The 24,872-nt window shown below is 41.2% G+C and overlaps 1 long non-coding RNA gene across 5 annotated transcripts in view; it reads left to right on the plus strand.

The window, feature by feature from the left end:
* The window catches only part of LOC144341404 (uncharacterized), a 41,468-nt gene extending 16,596 nt beyond the window's left edge, over positions 1 to 24,872 (plus strand). Inside the window, exon 3 of one of the 5 annotated variants that reach the window (XR_013418319.1) lies at positions 23,133 to 24,872. This is a non-coding gene — a long non-coding RNA (uncharacterized LOC144341404). Of the gene's footprint in view, positions 1 to 17; positions 17,328 to 21,275; positions 22,386 to 23,132 lie in introns of those variants that run through there. The other 4 variants (XR_013418322.1, XR_013418321.1, XR_013418323.1 and 1 more) reach the window with 4 other exon arrangements.

Here is a 24,872-nt window from a genome sequence, read left to right on the forward strand (position 1 = left end):
TGTTTTGTTTTTGACAGAGTCTTGCTCTGTCACCCAGACTGAAGTGCATCCAGGCTGAAGTTGGAGGCCATGGTGAGCTGCACCACTGCACCACTATGGGAGGCTGAGGCGAGCAGATTGCCTGAGCTCAGGAGTTCGAGACCAGCCTGGGCAATGCGGTGAAACCCCGTCTCTACTAAAAAGCAAAAAATTAGCCAGGCATGGCGGCCTGTGCCTATAGTCCCAGCTACTCAGGAGGCTGAGGCAGGAGAATTGCTTGAACCCGGGAGGCGGAGGTTGCAGTGAGTCGAGATTGCACCACTGCACTCCAGCCTGGGTGACAGAGTGAGACTCTGTCTCCAAAAAAAAAAAAAAACAAACAGAATATAAGGTGAAGAGCCAAGCAGAGTGGCACATACCTGTTGTCCCATCTACTCAAAAGGCTGAGGCCAGAGGAGGATTGCTTGAAGCAAGTTCAACACCAACCTAGAGAATATATTGAGACTCTGTCTCTAAATTTTATATATACATATATATGTATGTATATATGGTGAATTCACCTTTACCATATCTTTTATATACAAGCAATGGGATTGATTAGCAAGTAATGGGACTCTGAAATCAAATGGGTAAATTTGGGTAGATCTTTATAAATATAATAATCTTGAATCCCACAAATCTCTCTAAGCTTCCTTTAAAAAATAGACTTTCTGTCTGAGTAGGTGAGTTCTTTTTTTTGTTTGAAGATACTAGAAAGCTCTTACTTGAGACAGCTCCTAAAAGAATGTCAATTCAACAGAAGTCTCATAGCCAGTATAACTAATTCTAAACCCCTAACTAGAGGCAGATACTAGGATACCCCTAAGGGACAACAATGAAATCTGAATTTGGGTGTCATTGCTTACATATCAAAACAGTTGCAAGAGATAGTTAATTTATATTTGCAGAAACCATATGAATTGTATGAAAATGATTTTTTAAAGTGCTATATCAAGAAGACTAGAGCATAATGCAGAACAAATAAAATTTACTTATATGGGTGCCAAGAATAGAAATTCTGGGTTCCACATACATCAGCATCTAGAAGAATCTGCAGTAGGTATGGATGGTTGATTGAGGCCTTTATTCAATGGTAGTCTACAAAGAATAAGACCGAGAAGTAAGAACTTTCCTGTTAAAATGGAAAGATAGAGTAAACAAGTTTAGGAATATCTCATAATCCACTGATTCCATTCTTAGGTCTATACCCAAAGGAAATTCTTACACGTACACAAGGAAACATGGAAGAGAATGTCCACATACGTACTGTTCATAGTAACAAAAATTTGCTGAGGAGGAAGGAACTAAAAGTCCAACAATAGGGGAGCAGATAGAAAGGAACATGTTATATTCACAGAATGGAATATTTTACAAAAATCAGAATAAACTACAACATTACTCAAAATCATGGCTGCATTATAGCAACATAATATTCAGAGAGAAAGTTTAAAAGACTACATAGAACTGTCAATTGAGGAAAATGACAAGACAAGTCTTAATCATTTTAGGAGGTTTATTTACCAAAGTTAAGGACAGGCCCAAGATACAGGTCTATGCCTTTCTCTGATGATGATTTTGAGGGCTCCAAATCTAAAGGGGAAAGGATGGGATATTGAGAAGCTCATAGTTTTCACATAAACCAAAGGGGCAGAGAAAAAATGTGGGGAATCTGCATTTTACATAAGATGACACAGACAAAATGGGGTAGGGGAACAATCAGATATGCATTTGTGTCTTGTGAGCAGGGTGACTGCACATGTAAAGATAAGCTATCAATTTGCATTGCCATGGTGAAGTTTTAACAGCTCACCAGGAATTTCCTGTTGGGCAAAATATGGGAGAGGTATGTAGCTTTTCATCTTGTAGCCATCTTATTTAGGAACCAAAAGCGGGAGGCAGGTTTGTGTGACCCAGTTCCCAGCTTAACTTTTCCCTTTGGCTAAATGAGTTTGGGGTCCCAAAGTTTAATTTCCCTTCACAGAACACAGTTTTATTTTATAAAATTAACAAAAACACAATATGTAGATACATATTGATAAAAATTATGTAAAAAGGTAAACAACAGAATAATCAACTTAGTAATAAAATAACCAACTGTGGATGGTTATCTTGAATTGAAGGGTTGGAAATAAGGGATACAGGAAAATCACACACACAATAAACTAAATTGGAAGATGAGCCTAATGCTAACACCAAAAATGGACCTCTTGACACTGAACGGCAAAATTGCATTTATCCGTCCAGCCTCAGGAACAGTTACACAACCTCATGTTTCCTCAAGTGAGGCTGTGTGTCTACGAAGCGTGGGACATGGAGAAGTAAGCATAGCACAGTTTTCCAGGAGGAGCTGGCTTAACAAAAGAGGGTGGAATGTGAGGGGCCAAACGTTTTACGTGCAGATCCCCCTCAAACTCTACAACCGGATAATTCATTAGTTTAGTGGTGAGAACTAAAAGATGAGACATGAAACTAAAATTATTCAGGTATAATTGTACCTTATAGAAACTGGACAAGGGGGATGCCACTTTTCACACTTATACAATCATTCAGTGTATTGAACTACCCTGTGAAAAGATAAGTACAATTGCATTAATAGATTAAGTAAACTACAGCAAGGTATGGTGTCACACACCTGTAGTCCCAGCTACTCAGAAGGCTGAGACAGGAGATTGCTTGAGCTCAGGCATTTAAGGTTGTAATAAGTTATAATCATGCCACTGCACTCCAGCATGGGTGACAGAGTAATACTTCATCTCTTAAAAGATAAAGAAAGAAATTACAGCTTCAAACTCTATGCTATTTTGAAGACAAAGTAAAATGATAAAAAGGGTTGAAAATAAAAGAGTGGACAAAGATACATCTGAATCTAATCAATTTTTTTAACTTTTATTTTAGGGTCAGGGGTACATTGGGTACGTTTTAGGTTTAGGTGGGTAGAGAGATATCTTTCAGTTCTATCCTTTGTCCAGTTCCCATGAAGATAAGTTGTTAATTTACATTGTTAGGGTGAAATTCAACAGAACTATTTTAGGGTAAAGATATTAAGGTCCACAAGAAATTTCCTTGTGAGCAAACTGTGAAGATGGTATATAGCCTTTTGTCTTTGTAGCTATCTATTTAGGGAAAAAAGTAGGAGGCCATTTTATGTGACTTGGGTCCCAGCTTGACTTTTCCCTTTGACTTAGAGAATTTGGGGTCTTAGTATTTTATTTTCCCTTCCTAGCTGTTATATGTAAGTTGCTCTGGTGACTTTTCCTGAAGTTTATATTGCTTAACTTCAGTTTGCAGGGCTTGAAGAAAAAGCACAATTGTAATCTTTAGTGAGTCTAACCAAGAAAAATGGAAACATCAGTTTGGAAACTTGTAGAGACAAAACTATTTAGTATTTGGTCTAAATTGTAGCCAAATAACAAAAACTCAAAAACAATTGGCAGGGCTAGAGTCTAATAACAGGTGTACTACAGTGTTTTTTCTGAAATGCAATTTTTCTTTCTTTTTTTTTTATTGAGATGGAGTCTTGCTCTGTTGCCCAGGCTGGAGGGCAGTGGCACTATCTCGGCTCACTGCAAGCTCTGCCTCCCGGGTTCATGCCATTCTCCTGCCTCAGCCTCCCGAGTAGCTGAGACTATAGGCGCCCACCACCTCGCCTGGCTACTTTTTTGCACTTTTAGTAAAGACGGGGTTTCACCATGTTAGCCAGGATGGTCTCGATCTCCTGACCTCGTGATCCGCCCGCCTCGGCCTCCCAAAGTGCTGGGATTACAGGCTTGAGCCACCGCGCCTAGCCCCCACAATTTTTCTTTCTTTAGTCTCTTATTTATACCAAAGACAAATCATAGTAACACTAATTTATTTGTAAAATGTTTTAGTTTTACTATATTTGGCCTGATTATTTGCATAAAGTATAGCAAGAATAGTATAGAAAGAACTTTTTCTTTTCCTTTTTTTTTTTTTTTTTTTTTTGAGATGGAGTCGCTGTTGCCCAGGCTGGAGTGCAATGGCACGATCTCAGCTCACTGCAACCTCTGCCTCCCAGGTTCAAGCGATTCTCCTGCCTTAGCCTCCCAAGTAGCTGGGATTACAGGCATCCACCACCACACCCAGCTAATTTTTATATTTTTAGTAGAGACAGGGTTTTGCCATGTTGGCCAGGCTGGTTTCGAACTCCTGCCCTCAGGTGATCTGCCCACCTCAGCTTCCCAAAGTGCTGGGATTACAGGCATGAGCCACTGTGCTCAGCCACTAGAACTTTTTCATAAGGAATCTCAGGTTAGACTTTTAAAAGCTTCTTAAAACTGAGAAGCCAAGCCAAAGATTTGCCATCAGACTGTGCTTATAAAACCAGTGTATGAAACTGTATAAAATATGTGTGTATAAAACCAGTGAATTCCTCTCTTTTTGAGGTTCCCAAAATATCTGAAGAGTCCTGGGCCTGTCATAAGGTGATATTATTTACTTACCACAAGGTCAGGAACCTCGTAAGGGAGCCGTGTAGATGAGGCACCAGGCCAGTCTTTCCAAGGAGCTTTTTATGCTCTATGAAGACAACCTAAATTGCTCAAAGCAGTCTGGTCATATCCAAAAATATATCATTCCAGTTAAAGCCTTGGTAAAATAACCAATATATCTAACTGTGAGCTGTCACAACAGAAAGCAGATTCTTACTGAATGTATGCAAATAACTATATTGCCATAAGAATACTCACAAGTAACTTCCAAATTTTGGAGAAATCAGGTAGAGACAGGTAAATGTTTCAATTTTTTTTGTTTTGTTTTGTTTTGTTTTGAGATGGAGTCTTGCTCTGTTGCCAGGCTGGAGTGTAGTGGCGTGATCTCGGCTCACTCTACCTCCCAGGTTCAAGTGATTCTCCTGCCTTCAGGCACCCTACTGGGACTACAGGCATGTGCCACCACACCTAGCTAATTTTTGTATTTTTAGTAGAGATGGGGTTTCACCATGTTGGCCGGGATGTCTCGATCTCTTGACCTCGTGATCCGCCCGCCTTGGCCTCTCAAAGTGCTAGGATTACAGGAGTGAGCTACCACGCTCAGCAAATGTTTCAATTTTATTCACAAAAGTATACTTTACCCAATTGTTGTAAACTATAAATATTAAGGTTAAAAATAAAAGTTTTTCTTGACTCAAAAACAAAACAAGAATCAGCAATATTTTAAGCAAAAAAGTTACAAAAATTATTTTAGTCTTTTATCAGTTTAGTTCCATGTAATTCATTTCCTGTTTTGCTTGAAGTTATCAACTTTCATGAACTATTAACTTTTTTTACTAGACTCTTGAAAAATTTCACCTTGTTCAATGTTATGCTCTCCAAAGTTATCAAAAACCTGTATTCAAGAGTACTTGTCAGGATCCTTATTATGACTTTTTTGGAAGAAGAATCAAATTTAGGACTTAGCTTATTATAAACTGTCTTTCAAGAAGAATAAAAATAAAGCAATAAATGTCTATGGATGGCAAAAGACTTAGAATAGCCGTTAATTAAAGACACAATTGATGGTCAGGTGTAGTGGCTCATGCCTGTAATCCCAGCACTTTGAGAGGCTGAAGCGGTCGTATCACAAGGTCAGGAGATTGAGACCATCCTGGCTAAGATGGTGAAACCCCATCTCTACTAATAATACAAAAAAAAAAATTAGGTGGGCATGGTTGCAGGTGCCTGTCATCCCAGCTACTCGGGAGGCTGAGGCAGGAGAAGGGCATGAACCCAGGAGGTGGAGCTTTCAGTGAGCCGATATCACGCCACTGCACACATAGCGAGACTCCGTCTCAAAAAAAAAAAAAAGACCCAATTGACAAGAAAATTTGCTTATTTCTGTGGCATATAACAATCATATGACTCATAATCATATGACTCATTACACAGGCCATGATATATCATAATTTTAGGAATCTCATACAATTTTGGAGCACATATTAATAACACATTTCTGCAAATGTAACCCAGAGTTAAATGCCACTATTTGACAGTGTTTTCCATATGATTTTTATATACCAAAATTAAAAGTTTCAGGTAAAAAAAAACTTAATTTTAGAATATAAAATTTGATTTTGAGAAGTTTATCAACTGTTAAAGGCTTAAAACACTTGATAGGAAAATAAGAAAGGTTTCAAACCCTGAATCAAAATAGGATTACACATAAGTAATCCTTAACTTATACAAATAAGTTACTCATTTAGCCAAAGTGATAATTCAAAGATTTCAAAAAACAAAAACCTTTACTCTTTGATAGAGAGGAGACTCAGTTCTCTAAACAATCAAAAAGACAAAGACAGCATGAGGCAAACTCCCTTTTTTCCTTTTGCAATGTATTTAAAAGGTGAACAAAAAATCTTGTATTTGTTATCTCTTATTATATGGAAATTTTGTTAAAAAATTTTATCTCTTTATCAGTATATTATTAAAGCTAAAGCTAATTTTAGTAAAACCTTACAAAAAGATCTATCTAATCTCAATTAGTTTTGACCACAGAAGATAAGATTTGTATCAACCTTTTATAACCTTTTATAATTTTTTAAATTTAGTTTTGTCTATTATTAACTATTAAAAATTTAAAACATTAAAAGAAACATCTAAACTAAGATAGGTGTGGCATCTCACACCTGTTATCCCAGCACTTTGGGAGGCTGAGGCGGGAGGATCCCTTGAGTCCAGGAGTTCACAACCAGCTTGGGTAATAAACTGAGATCTCGTCTCTACAAAAAAAATTTTTTAATTAGTCAGTTACGGTTGCGTGCACCTATAGTCCCAGCTACTTGGAAAGCTGAGGCAAGAGGAACCCTTGAGCACAGAAGTTTGAGGTTATAGTGAGCTGATAACACCACTGCAGTCCAGCATGGGAGACAGAGTGAGACCCTGTCTCAAAACAAATAAAACCCTCAAAACTGAACAACATTTTTCTTACCAACAACTATAATTTTATCTCTTTTTAATAACCCTTTTTTTTTTTTTTTTTTTTTTTTAAGAGAGACTAAGTCTTGCTCTGTCACCCAGGCTAGGGTGCAATGGCACGTTCTCGGCCACTGCAACCTCTGCCTCTTGGGATCAAGCGATTCTCCTGCCTCAGCCTCCCAAGTAGCTGGGATTACAGAAGTGTGCCACCACACCCAGCTAATTTTTGTATTTTCAGTAGAGACAGGATTTCGTCATGTTGGCAAAGCTGGTCACAAACTCTTGACCTCAGGTGATCCACCCACCTCTTCCTCCCAAAGTGCTGGGATTACAGGCTTGAGCCACTGCACTCTGCCAACCTTCTTTATTTAAAACATCTTTTTTGTGTATGTTGCATGTAGAAGTGTTTTTGTGTATGTTGTATATATTTTGTATATAGAAGCACTTTTTATATCTAGAAGCCTTTTCTTTTCCTTTTTTTTTTTTTTTTTTTTTTTTTTTTTTTTTTTTGAAAGAGAGGATCTTACACTCTTACTCTGTTGCCTAGGCTGGAGTGCAGTGGCATGGCATGGTCATAGTTCACTGCAGCCTAGACCTCCTGGGCTCAAGCAATCCTCCACTTCAGCCTCCTGAGTAGCTGGGACTACAGGCATGTGCCACCATGCCTGGCTAATTTTTTTTTTTTTTTTTTATAGAGACAAGGTTTCACCATATTGCCCAGACTCATCTTGAACTCCTGGGCTCAAGCAATCTACCAGCTTTAGCCTCCCACAGTGCTGGGACTATAGGCATGAGCCACCATGCCTGGCCTAACCTAGAAGTTTTAATTATACATAATAATTATAACATTAATGCTTAATAACTCTGATTTTTAGTTAAAAATCAAGGAAATAAGTAATTTTAACTGTTATGTACCAGATGTAGAGACCAAGACAATGGAAAGGGCTCTCAAGACAATCTCTGTAGGACCTGATTTCTCAGCATGGCCAGGAGGCACAGCTGGACTAGGGAAAATGAGGCACAGGTCATGTCCCCAGTCCTCACAATGGCCACTGGTCTAGGCCACTGGTATGGGCCTCTCATATATATATGGCTTGAATATCAGCTTTTAATTAAGCTGACTTCTGACCATGTAGCTTTTTTTTAATTAAAAAAATCTTTAAAAATTTCCTGTCAGATTTTAGCTGAGACAAACAGCTAACATTGCTAGATTTTGAGCTTTTTAACCAAAGGCACCCTACATAACCAAGAATGCATGAGGTGTCTCCAAAGAGGTACAAAGAAGTCCTCACAAGATCCAGAACTAACTTCAGAGATAACTCAAAGGGTAAGAGTTTTGCTAATCACAAACGGGGTATAATTTGTATCTGTCTGATTATATTCTCTCTAGCGTCTCAGCTTCTCAGCTGGCCATCACAAAGGCCCAAAAAGCCCCACGTGCCCTTACAGATGGAAGATGAACAATCAAAAGCTGTCCATGGAAAGGAAAAAGATGAAAAACAAATGGGTACCCCCGAAAGTAAAAAGTCACACAATTATTAAACCAAAAGGGGCTGATTCCCTGCCCAGGAGTCAAAGCCAGGCCACTCTGGTGAAAGCACAGAATTTTATCTAAACTACAAGGTGGAGCATACTACTTAGTGAATCTCAAACAGTATCCAAAGTAAGGAGTTTGAGTTCATAAAGGGTCTTAACTTTGTTTTCAATTAGGGGTTTGCTCTTTAATTTTGTCAAGAGAATTTCTAAGGCTAGCCATTACACCATTATATGTCTTTCTTTTAATGTAATCTTCCTATAAATACAAATAAGGCAATTGTTGAGAATGAGAGATCTTTAAAAATGTTTTTTGAGTTTAGGAGTCTTTCTAACTTAAATGCTCTATTGTCTGGACATTGGAAATTAGAATTTCCACTGGTATACTTAATTCAATGCGACTTAATGCAATAGCCTCTTCATTGGAAAACCCAAGATATAAATTTCTAGGTTTAATGTAGGTTTTTATCATTTAAGAGAAAGATGTTTCTTGAAGAGGCATAGAAGTGGCAATCCCAAAGAGTCTCTCCCTCAAAAATTTACTCCCAAGAATAAGCCAAGACAGAAAGATTCTTGTTGCCACACATGGTTAAGGATGCTGTGTGTGCATACAGTGCCTCTGGTGACTTAGAACTTTGTGGGGATCACCAGTCACAGACTTCTTAATCTGTGACACCAAGTAGGCTCTCTTAGGATAGGACTTTTCCAGCACTAACCAGGCAACCAGGGTTGAGGTGACAAAAGCCCTGTAGAGATGGGACTTTTAAAGACAAACTACCTCGAGAGCTTGACACATTTGGAACAAAAAGTGTGTTGCTTCAAATCTTATATGACTCTGGTTCCCAGTCATTTTCAGACTGGCCACCAGACATGATCCAAAAATCATGCCACCTAAATGATGGAGACAAAGAGAGAGTGCTCCCACTTGGCCACAGGTCAAGCTCTCAAGGACATAAGACAAGACGGGAACCCCATCCAGTTTTTATTTTGGAGACCCACAGCAAAGTTTATATGCTACTCTGATCACAATTACAAAACTGACTAGTTTTCAGGGTTGCCTTGAAAAACGGGCTTATCGGAGGTTTAGGCCCATGTTCCACCCTATGGTGTCCTTCTTTATCACAGAACAACACAGAAAGACAAAGAAGACTATTTCTGGGAGGAGAAAGACCAAACAATATGAATATTCATACCAAAAAGTACATCAGAGTTGTTAGACCCACTACTAGCCACACAAATATTTTTTTCTTATTAATCAAAATTTTGTAGAGGAAAAAGAGACATACAGTGATTTTTGCCATCCACTTGACTGGATTCCACAGAGAGAGAGAGACAGAGAGGCTGGTTGGTAAGAAAATCTTACCTTTCTGCCATCTAGTCAGGTCCTAAGTGCCCTTCACTGCAGTTTCCAGAACAGCAAAGAGACTTTGGGATCCTGCTGACAGCACCAAAACTGTAGAAGCTAAGGGAAAATTTCCCTTCATCCTCTGAAGGTTCAATGAAAAATCAACTGACAAAAGGCCGATTACTAGGGGAGATGGCATAGAAATTTACTAGCATGCATTGGGGGAAAGTCACAAGTGATTACCCTAACAATGGGGTATGAATGTTTATATACCAACTTAAGGTTACCAGAAAGAATGGGGGCTTAAGCCTGGCTACATCAATGCAGGTTTTCTCTACAGATGAAGGTCTCCTCCATAAAACACAGTTTTTAGGACTACTTCTGTTTGCAGGCCCTCTGAGCCACTATCATGAAGTATGTCAAAGAAATAGATTTTGGAGTGAAATGTTTTTATTTCCTCAGGAAACCAGCCCTGACAACTCTGAGGCAAGAAGAGGCTTCAGGACTGGATATGGGACTTATGGGACAGAAAGTCTCCTACCTCTTCAAAAGTGCAAACATACTTTATTTCTCTTAAAGAAAAAAACATTACACAGTTGTTAAGATGGTAAAGCAGACTTTATTCAGCATTATTGTCATAGGTATACTTTGCAGTAGAGGATAGAGATTGGGATCAGCTCCTAATACAAGGAAAATAAGGGATTTACACCCAAGGACTGAGGGGTAGGGATGGAAAGTGGGGAAGGACAGGGGTTAGTAAATGGAAAATTACTAAAAGGATAGGTTAATTTTTTCTAAAGTGACCTCACAGTATTCTTGCTATAGGCAGACCGGGGTGATCAGATATCAATTGGAGAATAAGGAATGTGGTCAGATATTGAGGGTGAATCAGATATTGAAGATAGGGGATTCTGTCTAAAATTGGGCTCTTGAGGCGATGTCTGAGACTGTGTCTAGGGTTTGGTCAAGGAAGGTCCTTGTCAGTCCCTTCTACTTCACTCTGTAAAACCCCCTAGTAATTTTATTGGAACCTTAGGGAAGGTGTTACCCAAATACAAGTTAAGCTCAAGGTTGCCAGGAGATTTTGACCCCTTCATCCTAGAAATTCATGTGGTGGCCACTGTGGTGAAGGAAACCCACATATCCTGGAAGACGGGAGGCTTTGCCCATTTCTCCCAAATCTGCTCATCCAGAATTGGCCTCACCAGTTAGGAGACTCAATTCATTTGGACCAATCCTGTCTTTCCACTAGAACTTTCCTGGCTATACTTTAGTCCATTTTCCCCAAACATGCTCTTCCGGAATTGGCCTTGCTAGGTGACTGCTTGGTTCTCTCTGCTTCTTCCTCATGCGCCTTCCCAGTTCAGCATAAGCCACCACACTGATCCTAGGTTGACCCTTTCTTCAACACCTGGAACAGCATCCAGGGACCTCGACAAGTCAGTTTGGAGATTTGTTTGGCATCCTGGTCCCCACCTAAAATTGAGGTCCTAGGTCTGCAAATCGCCCCCAGAGTACTCTGGTATCTCCATCATGCACTCCTGCCTTCTCTTCCCATTCCCAGCTTTGCTATGGTGCAGGAAGGTGCCTCCCCTTTGGCCCCACATCCCCAGTAATGTACTTGAGACAAAGTTGCAATGTAAAAAGCCACGTTTGCTCCTTTCTGTTGCCAGCATAATTTCACAAAGCCCCTGACTCTGTGATGATGTGCTTCTATCTAAGAGAATGCTTTAAAAATAAAATGGGCTGGGCATGGTGGCTCAAGCCTGTAATCCCAGCACTTTGGGAGGTCGAAGCAGGTGGATCACCTGAGGTCAGGAATTTGAGACTAGCCTGGCCAACATGGTGAAACCCCGTCTCTACTAAAATACAAAAATTAGCCAGGCATGGTGGCAGGTGCCTGTAATCCTAGCTACTCGTGAGGCTGAGGCACAAAAATCGTTTGAACCCGGGTGGTGGAGGTTGCAGTGAGCCGAGATTGCACCACTGCACTCCAGCCTGGGTGACAGAGCGAGAGTTTCTCTTAAAAAAAAACAGTTTCTCTCAACAACAACAAAAACAGATACAGCACATTGCCCCCCACATCTCCTGTCTGAGTCACCATATTCCTTAAAAGATAAGTGGGCCGGGCACAGTGGCTCATGCCTGTAATCCCAGCACTTTGAGAAGTCAAGGCAGGCGGATCACCTGAGGTCAGGAGTTCAAGACCAGCCTGGCCAAAATGGTGAAACCCTGTCTCTAACAAAAATACAAAATTTAGCTGGGTGTGGTGGTGGGCGCCTGTAATCCCAGCTACTCGGAAGACTGAGGCAGGAGAAACGCTTGAACCCAGGAGGCAGAGGTTGCAGTGAGCCAAGATCGCGCAACTGCACTGCAGCCTGGGCGACAAGAGCAAAACTCCATCTTAAACAAACAAACAAACAAACAAAAAACATAAATAAACTCAGTCCTTGCACATAATATGTGACACATATTTTCCTGCACATAATATGTGACAGGGTTAGTGATTATGCTCTATAATCTATAACCAGATGTACTCTTGCACGCAAGCATTGATGTGATTCTGCTTTAATGTGACATCTGAGCAAGTTTGATGTAAATTCTGAAGACATACTGAAACTTCTGTGACCTGTATATGAGCAGAAACGCTGTTTCTAAGCAGTCTGCAAAATCTCTCTAAAAGACTCCTCCAGGGCTATAAGTCCTCAATCTGTAGTCCTCAGAAATACTTCTAAATAAAACTAAATTTAAATATTTAAAAGCTTGTTTTTTTTGTTTTTTTCTTTAGTTGACATTGACAAAGATTATCCCCTTGACCAATCTCTAGATAGGTTCCTGGGAATACTCTTTACTAAGCTTCAACCTTGGTCTATAAAGACTTGAAAAACACTAACACATTGTCTAACAGCTCAAGGCTACAACTCGGATGACCCTAGCCCTCCTTTAGATGCCTGACTCCGAAAGGTCAAGGCTGCAGAAAGAATATACTGTGTGTTCCAGGCAAGACCTGAAAATAGAGCTGCTATCTCTCAGCCTCTGTGGGAGGGCAGGAGCCTAGCTTTGTTTAGCCCCAGTTAGGAGACTCAGTTCATATGGACCAATCCGCCCTTTCTACTTCCTATAATTTTTCACTTTCCTGTTTCTACTCAGGTCTTCCTCACTCACATCCCTCCCTATTCCCTCTGTCACCCTTTAAAACACCCAGTCACCTCTATACAAATCAAAGTTGTGTTTATGCTGGACTCTTCCCTATTACACCAAGGGCCACGCACCTGTCCCGGCCAAGCTCCCGGCCACCAGCTCCTCTGCTCCCTGTCCTTCCTCAACAGCCAAACCAGAAACAGGCATGGATAAGAATTTTGCATTTTTGCACAGTTTTATCTCATGGGCAAAAACACATGTACAAAGTTCTCTGCTGGCACAATCTCTACCATTGTGTTTGAGCAAACCTAGGGGTGTCATGGTAACAATATCTTTTGGCACAGGATCACCCATTGAAGAGTCTCAGTGAAAGAAAAAGGAGGCCAAAGGCAGGTGGCAGAGGCAGGCGTGCATCAACTGAGTCACTGCTCCTGGGCTCTACTGCCAACAAGACTTGGAACATTGGGTGGTGGCTGTTGGAGGCAGGAGGAGGGTGATGCTTGGTAGGTCTCCATCATCAGATTTCTCAGGCTCCAGTTGTCTGTTCCTGGAGCAGGGTGATCCAGCCAAGTGAGGCAGTCAGGGAGTGCATTGGCAGGGCTCAAGGGAGGCTGTGACTTGGGGGCATCTCTGGGGGCATCTGTGTCTCCTCCTGGGTTGCAGTGATCAGTTCCTAGGTGGATGGTTCTGTGCCCGGCTAAAGGTGCTATGCACTCTAGGTTCTTGTCTCAGGTGGGCCCATTTCAGAAGTCCACAGGAATAGGAAAGCAGTTCAATGTCCTGGTGGTCCCAAGAGAGGTGGCCCAGCTTTGGATAGAAAGCAGGCTGCCAGGGACTTGAATCCTCTGGTACATTGGAACATGCTCTACGAAATCCCAGGCCTCAAGCACAAGTTGTTGAAAGTGCCTCACATCTGTCCTGTTCCAGGTGACAAAAGATGAGTGCCATTTTTTTAATGATCTTCTGGTTGATTAGGCAGTCCCAAGCAGATAGGGGCAAGCTGGGTAGTGACAGGAAGCCCAGAGCTGATTGCAACAGAAGAATAGCCTGGTGTTATTAACATAAAATCCAATCAATTACCTTTGATGAAATTTTCTAGAATGAAATCCTTTTGGTGATAGATTGGGTTAGAAGTTGGAAAGAAAAGTATTGATGGTTCCAAGATGGCCCAATAGCAACAGCTCCAGTCTATAGCTCCCAGCATGAGCAACACAGAAGATGGGTGATTTCTGCATTTCCAACTAAGGTACCAGGTTCATCTCACTGGGGCATGTCAGACAGTGGGTGCAGCCCAGCGAGTGACAGCCAACACAGGGTGAGCTATTGCCTCACCCGGGAAACTCCAGGGGTCAGGGAATTCCCTTTCCTAGCCACGGGAAGCTGTAACAGACAGCACCTGGAAAATTGGGTCACTCCCACCCTAATACTGCACTTTTCCAAGGGTCTTAGCAAATGGCACACCAGGAGATTATATTCTGCACCTGACTCGGAGGGTCCCACACCCATGGAGCCTCACTCATTGCTAGCACAGCGATCTGAGATTGAAATGCAAGGCAGCAGCGAGGCTGGGGGAGGGGCGCCCACTGATGCTGAGGTTTGAGTAGGTAAACAAAGTGGCCGGGAAGCTCGAACTGGGTGGAACCCACTGCAGCTCAATGAGGCCTGCCTGCCTCTGTACACTCCACCTCTGGGGGCAGGGCATAGCTGAACAAAAGGTAGCAGAAACCTCTGCAGATTTAAATGTCCCTGTCTGACAGCTTTGAAGAGAGTAGTGGTTCTCCCAGCGTGGAAGTTGAGATCTGAGAACGGACAGACTGCCTCCTCAAGTGGGTCCCTGACCCCCTAGTAGCCTAACTGGGAGGCACCCCCCAGTAGGGGCAGACTGACACCTCACACAGCCGGGTATGCCTTCAGATGAAGCTTCCAGAGGAATGATCAGGCAGCAACATTTGCTGTTCAGAAATATTTGCTGTTCTGCAGCCTCCACTGCTGATACCCAGGCAAACAGGGTCTGGAGTGGACTTCCAGAAAACTCCAACAGACCTGCAGCTGAGGGTCCTAACTGTTAGAAGGAAAACTAACAAACAGAAAGGACATCCACACCAAAACCCCATCTGTACATCACCATCGTCAAAGACCAAAGGTAGATAAAACCACAAAGATGGGGAATAAACAGAGCAGAAAAGCTGAAAATTCTAAAAATCACAGTGCATCCCCCCCCTCCGAAGGAATGCAGCTCCTCACCAGCAACGGAACAAAGCTGGAGGGAGAATGACTTTGACAAGTTGAGAGAAGAAGGCTTCAGACGATCAAACTTCTCTGAGCTAAAGGAGGAACCCATCGCAAACAAGCTAAAAACCTTGAAAAAAGATCAGATGAATGGCTAACTAGAATAACCAGTTAGAGAAGTCCTTAAATGACCTGATGGAGCTGAAAACCATGGCACGAGAACTACGTGACGAATACACAGGCTTCAGTAACGATTCGATCAACTGGAAGAAAAGGTATCAGTGATTGAAGATCAAATGAATGAAATGAAGTGAGAAGAGAAGTTTAGAGAAAAAAGAGTAAAAAGAAATGAACAAAGCCTCCAAGAAATATGGGACTATGTGAAAAGACCAAATCTGTGTCTGATTGGTGTACCTGAAAGTGACGGGGAGAATGGAACCAAGTTAGAAAACACTCTGCAGGATATTATCCAGGAGAACTTCCCCAACCTAGCAAGGCATGCCAACATTCAAACTCAGGAAATACAGAGAATGCCACAAAGATACTCCTCGAGAAGAGCAACTCCAAGACACATAATTGTCAGATTCACCAAAGTTGAAATGAAGAAAAAAATGTTAAGGGCGGCCAGAGAGAAAGGTCAGGTTATCCACAAAGGGAAGCCCATCAGACTAACAGCGGATCTCTCAGCAGAAACTCTCCAAGCCAGAAGAGAGTGGGGGCCAATATTCAACATTCTTAAAGAAAAGAATTTTCAACCCAGAATTTCATATCCAGCCAAACTAAGCATCATAAGCAAAGGAGAAATAAAATTATTTACAGACAAGCAAATGCTGAGAGATTTTGTCACCACCAGGCCTGCCCTACAAGAGCTCCTGAAGGAAGCACTAAACGTGGAAAGGAACAACTGGTACCAGCCACTGCAAAAACATGCCAAAATGTAAAGACCATTGATGCTAGGAAGAAACTGCATCAACTAATGAGCAAAATAACCAGCTAACATCATAATGACAGGATCAAATTCACACATAACAATATTAACCTTAAATGTAAATGGGCTAAATGCTCCAATTAAAAGACATACACTGGCAAATTGGATGGAGTCAAGATCATCAGTATGCTGTATTCAGGAGACCCATCTCACGTGCAGAGACACACATAGGCTCAAAATAAAGGGATGGAGGAAGATCTACCAAGCAAATGGAAAACAAAAAAAGGCAGGGGTTGCAATCCTAGTCTCTGATAAAACAGACTTTAAACCAACAAAGATCAAAAGAGACAAAGAAGGCCATTACATAATGGTAGAGGGATCAATTCAACAATAAGAGCTAACTATCTTAAATTAATATGCACCCAATACAGGAGCACGCAGATTCATAAAGCAAGTCCTTAGAGACTTACAAAGAGACTTAGACTCCCACACAATAATAATGGGAGACTTTAACACTCCACTGTCAACATTAGACAGATCAATGAGACAGAAAGTTAATAAGGATATCCAGGACTTGAACTCAGCTCGCACCAAGCAGACCTAATAGACATCTACAGAACTCTCCACCCCAAATCAACAGAATATACATTCTGCTCAGCACCACATCGCACTTATTCCAAAACTGACCACATAGTTGGAAGTAAAACACTCTTCAGCAAATGTAAAAGAACAGAAATTATAACAAACTATCTGTCAGACCATAGTGCAATCAAACTAGAACTCAGGATTAAGAAACTCACTCAAAACCGCTCAACTACATGAAAACTGAACAACCTGCTCCTGAATGATTTCTGGGTACATAACGAAATCAAGGCAGAAATAAAGATGTTCTTTGAAACCAATGAGAACAAAGGCACAACATACCAGCATCTCTGGGACACATTTAAAGCAGTGTGTAGAGGGAAATTTATAGCACTAAATGCCCACAAGAGAAAGCAGGAAAGATCTAAAAATGACACCCTAACATCACAATTAAAAGAACTAGAGAAGCAAGAGCAAACACATTCAAAAGCTAGCAGAAGGCAAGAAATAACTAAGATCAGAGCAGAACTGAAGGAGATAGAGACACAAAAAACCCTTCAAAACATCAATGAATCCAGGAGCTGGTTTTTTGAAAAGATCAACAAAATTGATAGACCACTATCAAGCCTAATAAAGAAGAAAAGGGAGAAGAATCAAATAAAAAATGATAAAGGGGATATCACCACCGATCCCACAGAAATACAAACTACCATCAGAGAATACTATAAACACTTCTACGCAAATAAACTAGAAAATATAGAAGAAATGGATAAATTCCTGTACACAGTCACCCTCCCAAGACTAAACCAGGATGAAGTTAAATCCCTGAATAGACTAATAACAGGCTCTGAAATTGAGGCAATAGTTAATAGCCTACCAACCAAAAGTCCAGGACCAGACAGATTCACAGCCGAATTCTACCAGAAGTACAAGGAGGAGTTGGTACCATTCCTTCTGAAAGTATTCCAATCAATAGAAAAAGAGGGAATCCTCCCTAACTTATTTTATGAGGCCAACATCATCCTGACACCAAAGCCTGGCAGAGACACAACAAAAAAAGAGAATTTTAGACCAATATCCTTGATGAACATCGATGCAAAAATCCTCAGTAAAATACTGGCAAACCGAATCCAGCAGCACATCAAAAAGCTTATCCACCATGATCAACTGGGCTTCATCCCTGGGATTCAAAGCTGGTTCAACATACGCAAATCAATAAACATAATCCAGCATATAAACAGAACGAAAGACAAAAACATGATTATCTCAATAGATGAAGAAAAGGCCTTTGACAAAATTCAACAGCCCTTCATGCTAAAAACTCTCAATAAATTCGGTATTGATAGGACGTATCTCAAAACAATAAGCTATTTATGACAAACCCACAGCCAATATCATACTGAATGGGCAAAAACTCGAAGCATTCCCTTTGAAAACTGGCACATGACAGGGATGCCCTCTCTCACCACTCCTATTCAACATAGTGTTGGAAGTTCTGGCCAGGGCAATCAGGCAGGAGAAAAAAATAAAGGGTATTCAATTAGGAAAAGAGGAAGTCAAATTGTCCCTGTTTGCAGATGACATGATTGTATATTTAGAAAACCCCAGCGTCTCAGCCCAAAATCTCCTTAAGCTCATAAGCAACTTCAGCAAAGTCTCAGGATACAAAATCAATGTGCAAAAATCACAAGCATTCTTATACCAATAACAAAGAGAGAGCCAAATCATGAGTGAACTCCCATTCACAATTGCTTCAAAGAGAATAAAATACTTAGGAATCCAACTTATCAGGGATGTGAAGAACCTCTTCAAGGAGAACTACAAACCACTGCTCAATGAAATAAAAGAGGACACAAACAAATGGAAGAACATTCCATGCTCATGGATAGGAAGAATCAATATCATGAAAATGGCCATACTGCCCAAAGTAATTTATAGATTCAATGCCATCCCCATCAAGCTACCAATGACTTTCTTCACAGAATTGGAAAAAGCTACTTTGAAGTTCATATGGACCAAAAGAGAGCCTGCATTGCCAAGACAATTCTAAGCAAAAAGAACAAAGCTGGAGGCATCATGCTACTTGACTTCAAACTATACTACAATGCTACAGTGATGAAAACAGCATGTTACTAGTACCAAAACAGAGATATAGACCAATAGAACACAACAGAGCCCTCAGAAATAATACCACACATCTACAGCCATCTGATCTTTGACAAACCTGAGAGAAACAAGAAATGGGGAAAGGATTCCCTATTTAATAAATGGTGCTTGGAAAACTGGCTAGCCATATGTAGAAAGCTGAAACTGGATCCCTTCCTTACACCTTATACAAAAATTAATTCAAGATAGATTAAAGACTTAAACGTTAGACCTAAAACCATAAAAACCCTAGAAGAAAACCTAGGCAATACCATTCAGGCCATAGGCATGGGCAAGGACTTCATGTGTAAAACACCAAAAGCAATGGCAACAAAAGCCAAAATTGACAAATGGGATCTCATTAAACTAAAGAGCTTCTGCATAGCAAAAGAAACTACCATCAGAGTGATCAGACAACCTACAGAATGGGAGGAAATTTTTGCAATCTACTCATCTGACAAAGGGCTAATATCCAGAATCTATGAAGAACTCAAACAAATTTAGAAGAAAAAAACAACCCCATCAAAAAGTGGGCAAAGTACATGAACAGACACTTCTCAAAAGAAGACATTTATGCAGCCAACAGACACATGAAAAAACGCTCATCATCACTGGCCATCAGAGAAATGGAAATCAAAACCACAATGAGATACCATCTCACGCCAGTTAGAATGGTGATCATTAAAAAGTCAGGAAACAACAGATGCTGGAGAGGATGTGGAGAAATAGGAATGCTTTTACACTGTTGGTGGGACTTTAAACTAGTTCAACCATTGTGGAAGACAGTATGGAGATTCCTCAAGGATCTAGAACTAGAAATAACCATTTGACCCAACCATCCCATTACTGGGTAAATACCCAAAGGATTATAAATCATCCTGCTATAAAGACACATGCACACATATATTTATTGTGGCACTATTCACAATAGCAAAGACTTGGAAACAACCCAAATGTCCATCAATGATAGGCTGGATTAAGAAAATGTGGCACATATACACCATGGAATACTATGCAGCCATAAAAACGGATGAGTTCATGTCCTTTGTAGGCACATGGATGAAGCTGGAAACCATCATTCTCAGCAAACTATCGCAAGGACAGAAAACCAAACACCACATGTTCTCACTCATAGGTGGGAATTGAACAATGAGTACACCTGGACACAGGAAGGGGAACATGACACACTGGGGCCTGTGGTTGGGTGGGGGAAAGGGGGAGGGATAGCATTAGGAGATATAACTCGTCATGTAAATGACGAGTTAATGGGTGTAGCAAACCAACATGGCACATGTATACATATGTAACAAACTTGCATGTTGTACACATGTACCCTAGAACTTAAAGTATAATTTAAAAAATAATTAAAATAAATAAATTAATTAAATATCTCACAAAAAGAAAAGAAAAGTATTAGCTTTCTGGAAGGAAGCTCTTTTGGGGAACACTAGCTTGTAGAATGCTGATTATTGCCCCAGATCATGTAGGTAGTTCTGAAACCCAGGTCTCTTAGCAAAGGAATTCTTGGGGTGATGCCTAAGGAATGGTTTTGGTTTTTAATTAGAGGTGGGGCAGAGAGAGTTATACATTCCTAACTTGGACTTTCACAAGCCCAGTTTTGGCTTTTACTGATGAATTGCTGAGTTAGAAGGATTTCAGAGTGTGTGTACATGTGTAACAACAAGAAGTCAAGTTCTCCGGCTGGCTGACTCGGTTAGCCAGCTGTAGTGTTCCTTTCCAGATGGTGGCCCTCAGCAAGTTATTTAATTTACCTGGATCTTATTTTATCATCTCTAAAATGGAAGTGAAATTTGCTCGCATTTTACAAGGTGGCTTTCGTGAATGCATTCCATATAAAAGTGAATATTCAACAGTGCATAGCAGAAAATAATTTGGTCAATTGCTATTAATACAAATATCATTATTATTGATTTTATCATGGATTCAAAGACAACGTAATGAGAACAAATGTAAAATGGTAACTTTCTTGGAGTATTCTGTCTGAAAGTGGATTGTGTTTCCTTCTCATATCATAGCCATAATGAAATTGTATGGCAATACATTTTCATCTGAGTCAAACATTCCGTTTGCAAAAACATCAAGGGGTATGAGAACTAAAAATAAAATCCTAAGGCCTCCAACCAATTGAATGGACCCTCTATTGGCCAAGGGGACCCCAGAGAAACCTGAGTTCCTAGCTATGACAAGACAGCAGATCAGACATAGCTCTTTACACCTACTCCTTTTTGCAGTTTAAACATGACTGACTGGCATTATTATTACAATAGGGATCATGAGACTGACAGAACAGACTCCTTGTAGCATTAAGACACCAAATTATAAATGAGACCTAAAGCTGTGCCAGGCAAGGGTTAAATCACACATCTCTAAACTTAAAAAAAAAAAATTATGTTCTAACTACCACAATGTTTTTCTTTTTCTCCAGCAGCTAATCAAGCACTGGCCTAGAGATAAGCATTATTAAAACCATTACAGTTCATCCATTGCCAGACAGTGACTAACTGAGGCCCTTGTTCCACAAGCTATAACTGAAGCTTTGATTGGACAAGAGACTGAGTTCAGTAACTTTCTTCTAATAAGAAGACCACCGACAGGAACTGTTCACAGAGTCTGCGCACTTGAGTGCCTTCATGTCCCTGCTTCACCTTTTGAAGTATATGGCCTAATTGTAATACATTTGAATGTTGTCTCCACCATAGAATGAATAAGGACTATATGTAACAGGCATATTTGTTCAGTACACATGCATTAGGAACACATTCATGAATATTTATATGCCTCCTGTAACCTGTTGAATATGTATACTTAGTCAACCCATTCAACATAAATCCCTGTTCCACCCTCCACTTCCTCAAAGTGCCTGCTTCCATCTTTGGCTGGGGAGTACACTTTCCAGCCTGTCAGAATAACCACCCTACAGGCCGTAACACTTTATAAGAAAATAAAATTAAGTCTGGGCATGGTGGCTCACACCTGTAATACCAGCACTTTGGGAGGCCAAGGCGGGCAGATCACTTGGTGCCAAACCCAGCCTGGAGTTCAAAACCAGCCTGGCCAACATGGCAAAACCACATATCTACCAAAAGAAAAAAAAAGAAATAAAGTTGACCGGGAACAGTGACTAACACCTGTAATCCCAGCATTTTGGGAGACTGAGGCAGAGGGGTCACCTGAGCCCAGAGGTTTGAGACCAGCCTGAGTAATATGGAGAAACCCCATCTCTACAAAAAGTACCAAAATTAACCAGGCATGATGGCACATGCCTGTAGTCCCAGCTACTAAGGAGGCTGAGGTGGGAGGATCTCCTGAGTCTGGGGAGGCTGAGGCTACAGTGAGCCATGATTGTGCCATTGCACTCCAGCCTGGGTGATAGAGTGAGACCCTGTCTCAAAAAAAAAAAAAAAAAAAAAAAAAGGAAAGAAAATCTCGTTTCTAAATTAATGATTGTGTGATTTTTTTTTTAAGTTGACAAATACACATTTTTTTTTTCAAAGATCATTCTTACTATAAAAGTCTGATTAGTTTCAACATTTCACAAGCATGTGTTGATATCCTTCCATATGCCAGATGCGGTGATGGGAGCCATATACACAAAGATGAAGGATTGGCTACAGCTTTCACAGACCTTACAACCGAGTGAGAGAGCAAAGACACAGTGAAGAGACCATTCAGAATACAGCCAAACTCCAAGATCATTGGGAGAGCTTATCTGAAGACCAGAAAGGTTACTGAACATGTGACTCTCTTCAAAGCCAGACCTTTTTCCTTGAATTTAGGGCTTAAAAAAACAATAGTAGGGCCGAGCACGGTGGCTCATGCCTGTAATTCCAACACTTTGGGAGGCCAAGGTGGGCGGATCACCTGAGGTCAGGAGTTCAAGACCAGCCTGGCCAATATGGTGAAACCCTGTCTTTACTAAAAATACAAAAAAAAAAAAAAATTAGCCAGGCGTGGTGGCAGGCACCTGTAGTCCCAGCTACTCGGGAGGCTGAGGCAGGAGAATGGTGTGAACCTGGGAGGCAGAGCTTGCAGTGAGCCAAGATCTTGCCACTGCACTCCAGCCTGGGCAACAGAGCGAGATTCCGTCTTAAAAAATAAGTAAGTAAATAAATAAATAAATAATAACTGAGGCTGGGCATGGTGGATCATGCCTGTAATCCCAACACTTTGGGAAACCAAGGCAGACTTTTGGTTTTGATGACCCAGAAGTATAAAAGTACAAAACTGGAAGCCTATCACATCCTTCTCACTCTCAGCACAGATGTATTGTTTCACCATCTAGGAACCTGAAGGTTTGAAGGACATGTATGTTTATCTGCATGCAAGAGCGGAGATCCCAGGTTACTGCCTGCTTGCACAGGACAGAAGTCTGGACAGCTTCCATGTGCTGAGTGATATTCAGAAAACACCCAGTTTTGCTAAGATGGGAACTACTCTATGTGCAGGGAAATGACTGGGACTCAGAGACTTTCTCATTGCCATGGGCATTTTGGAAGGCTGTCCAGACATGCCTGTCTGTGGACAGATGTCCCAGTTTCAAGATGTCCCAAGTGCCTTCAAGGGAAGTGAGTGCTACAAACCACGTGGCTGAGTGAGACTAAGAAAAGTCAGAAGACACAAGAGCTGGCAGACATGAGAGACTAGGGTCATGTTGTCCATGTGGACAGGGATCCTGGAACTCTGCCCTTCTTTAAGGGCTTTTGTTTCCTACTTAACATCCTTCCCTCTGGGCACTGATGCTATAGCCACCAGCCTGCCCAATGCTGAGTTCTTCTTACCGCACACGCCACCTCTTGGATATCTTTCAAATCATGTATCCCATTTTATTTCCAAGGGCTTAATCATTTTGGAATTTGCAGTTGCACTCTAACTTATTTTTTCCCAATCCTTTGTTGAAAAGCACATTTGGGCCGGGTGCAGTGGCTCATGCCTATAATCCCAGCCCTTTGGGAGGCCGAGGCGAGCAGATCACGAGGTCAGGAGTTCCAGACCAGCCTGGCCAACATGGTGAAAGCCCGTCTCTACTAAAAATACAAAAATTAGCCGGGCATGGTGGCAGGTGCCTGTAATCCCAGCTTCTCGGGAGGCTGAGGCAGGAGAATCTTTTGAACCCAGGAGGCGGAGGTTGCAGTGAGCTAAGATAGTGCCATTGCACTCTAGCCTGGGCGACAGGACAAGACTCCACCTCAAAAAAAAAAAAAAAAAAAGGCCGGGCGCAGTGGCTCACGCCTGTAATCCAGTAGATTACGATAGTAATCAGTAGTAGAAGTGTGACAATTCTAAATCGATCTAGAAGCAAAGTTCTTTAGTACATTAGTACATGTCATTCATGAAGAGAGTTTTTCTAATTGAAAAATCTTTAAGTCATTCAGAAGAAGAATAAAATTGAAAATATTTCCAATAACTGAGCCCTAGAAGCTCTTAGGTCTGAAGGGTTTAGTCCCCATGAAGTCCACAGGGCAATATGAGGGCCCTCACTGGGGTGTCTCCGCATAGGGAAGAGGGCAGTACTGTGAGCCAGGAGCAAGTCTGGGGTTCCTTTCCTTTCCTGGTTCCACCATGTATTTAGCCTTTCTTCACAGCTTCAGGGGTGGCCTGTGCTCTCCAAGGCACTCTGGACATGTGTCTACACCTCCCCAAGTGCTGGCTTTTAGCTAATGTAAGCCCCATTGGGCTGCAGCATCTGTGTCTCCTTGAAGGAACTGCAGCATCTTGGCAATTTCAGTCACTGATTCTTAGGCAGGTGGGTCTCAGTGTTTTGGCCTCTCTCAACTCTGGGAATGTCTCCTTGCCCTATGTATACCCAACACAACAGCCAACATGCATGAGAGTTCAAAAAGGGCAGCTCGAGTGATACTTACCTGATTCAGTGTTTTCTAATTTCCGACCGTTTCACCCTTAGGGAGCCAGTTTGCAGTTTGGTTCTGAGAGCCGTTCCTGAAGTTCAGTTGAAAATCTGCCTTCACCTTTCCATCAAATTTTAAGTTATCTTTAACCCCTAATAAATCTCTATATGCTTAAA

This window comes from Macaca mulatta, chromosome 6, assembly GCF_049350105.2.
Source record: "Macaca mulatta isolate MMU2019108-1 chromosome 6, T2T-MMU8v2.0, whole genome shotgun sequence".
In the NCBI taxonomy this organism is placed as follows: Eukaryota; Metazoa; Chordata; class Mammalia; order Primates; family Cercopithecidae; genus Macaca; species Macaca mulatta.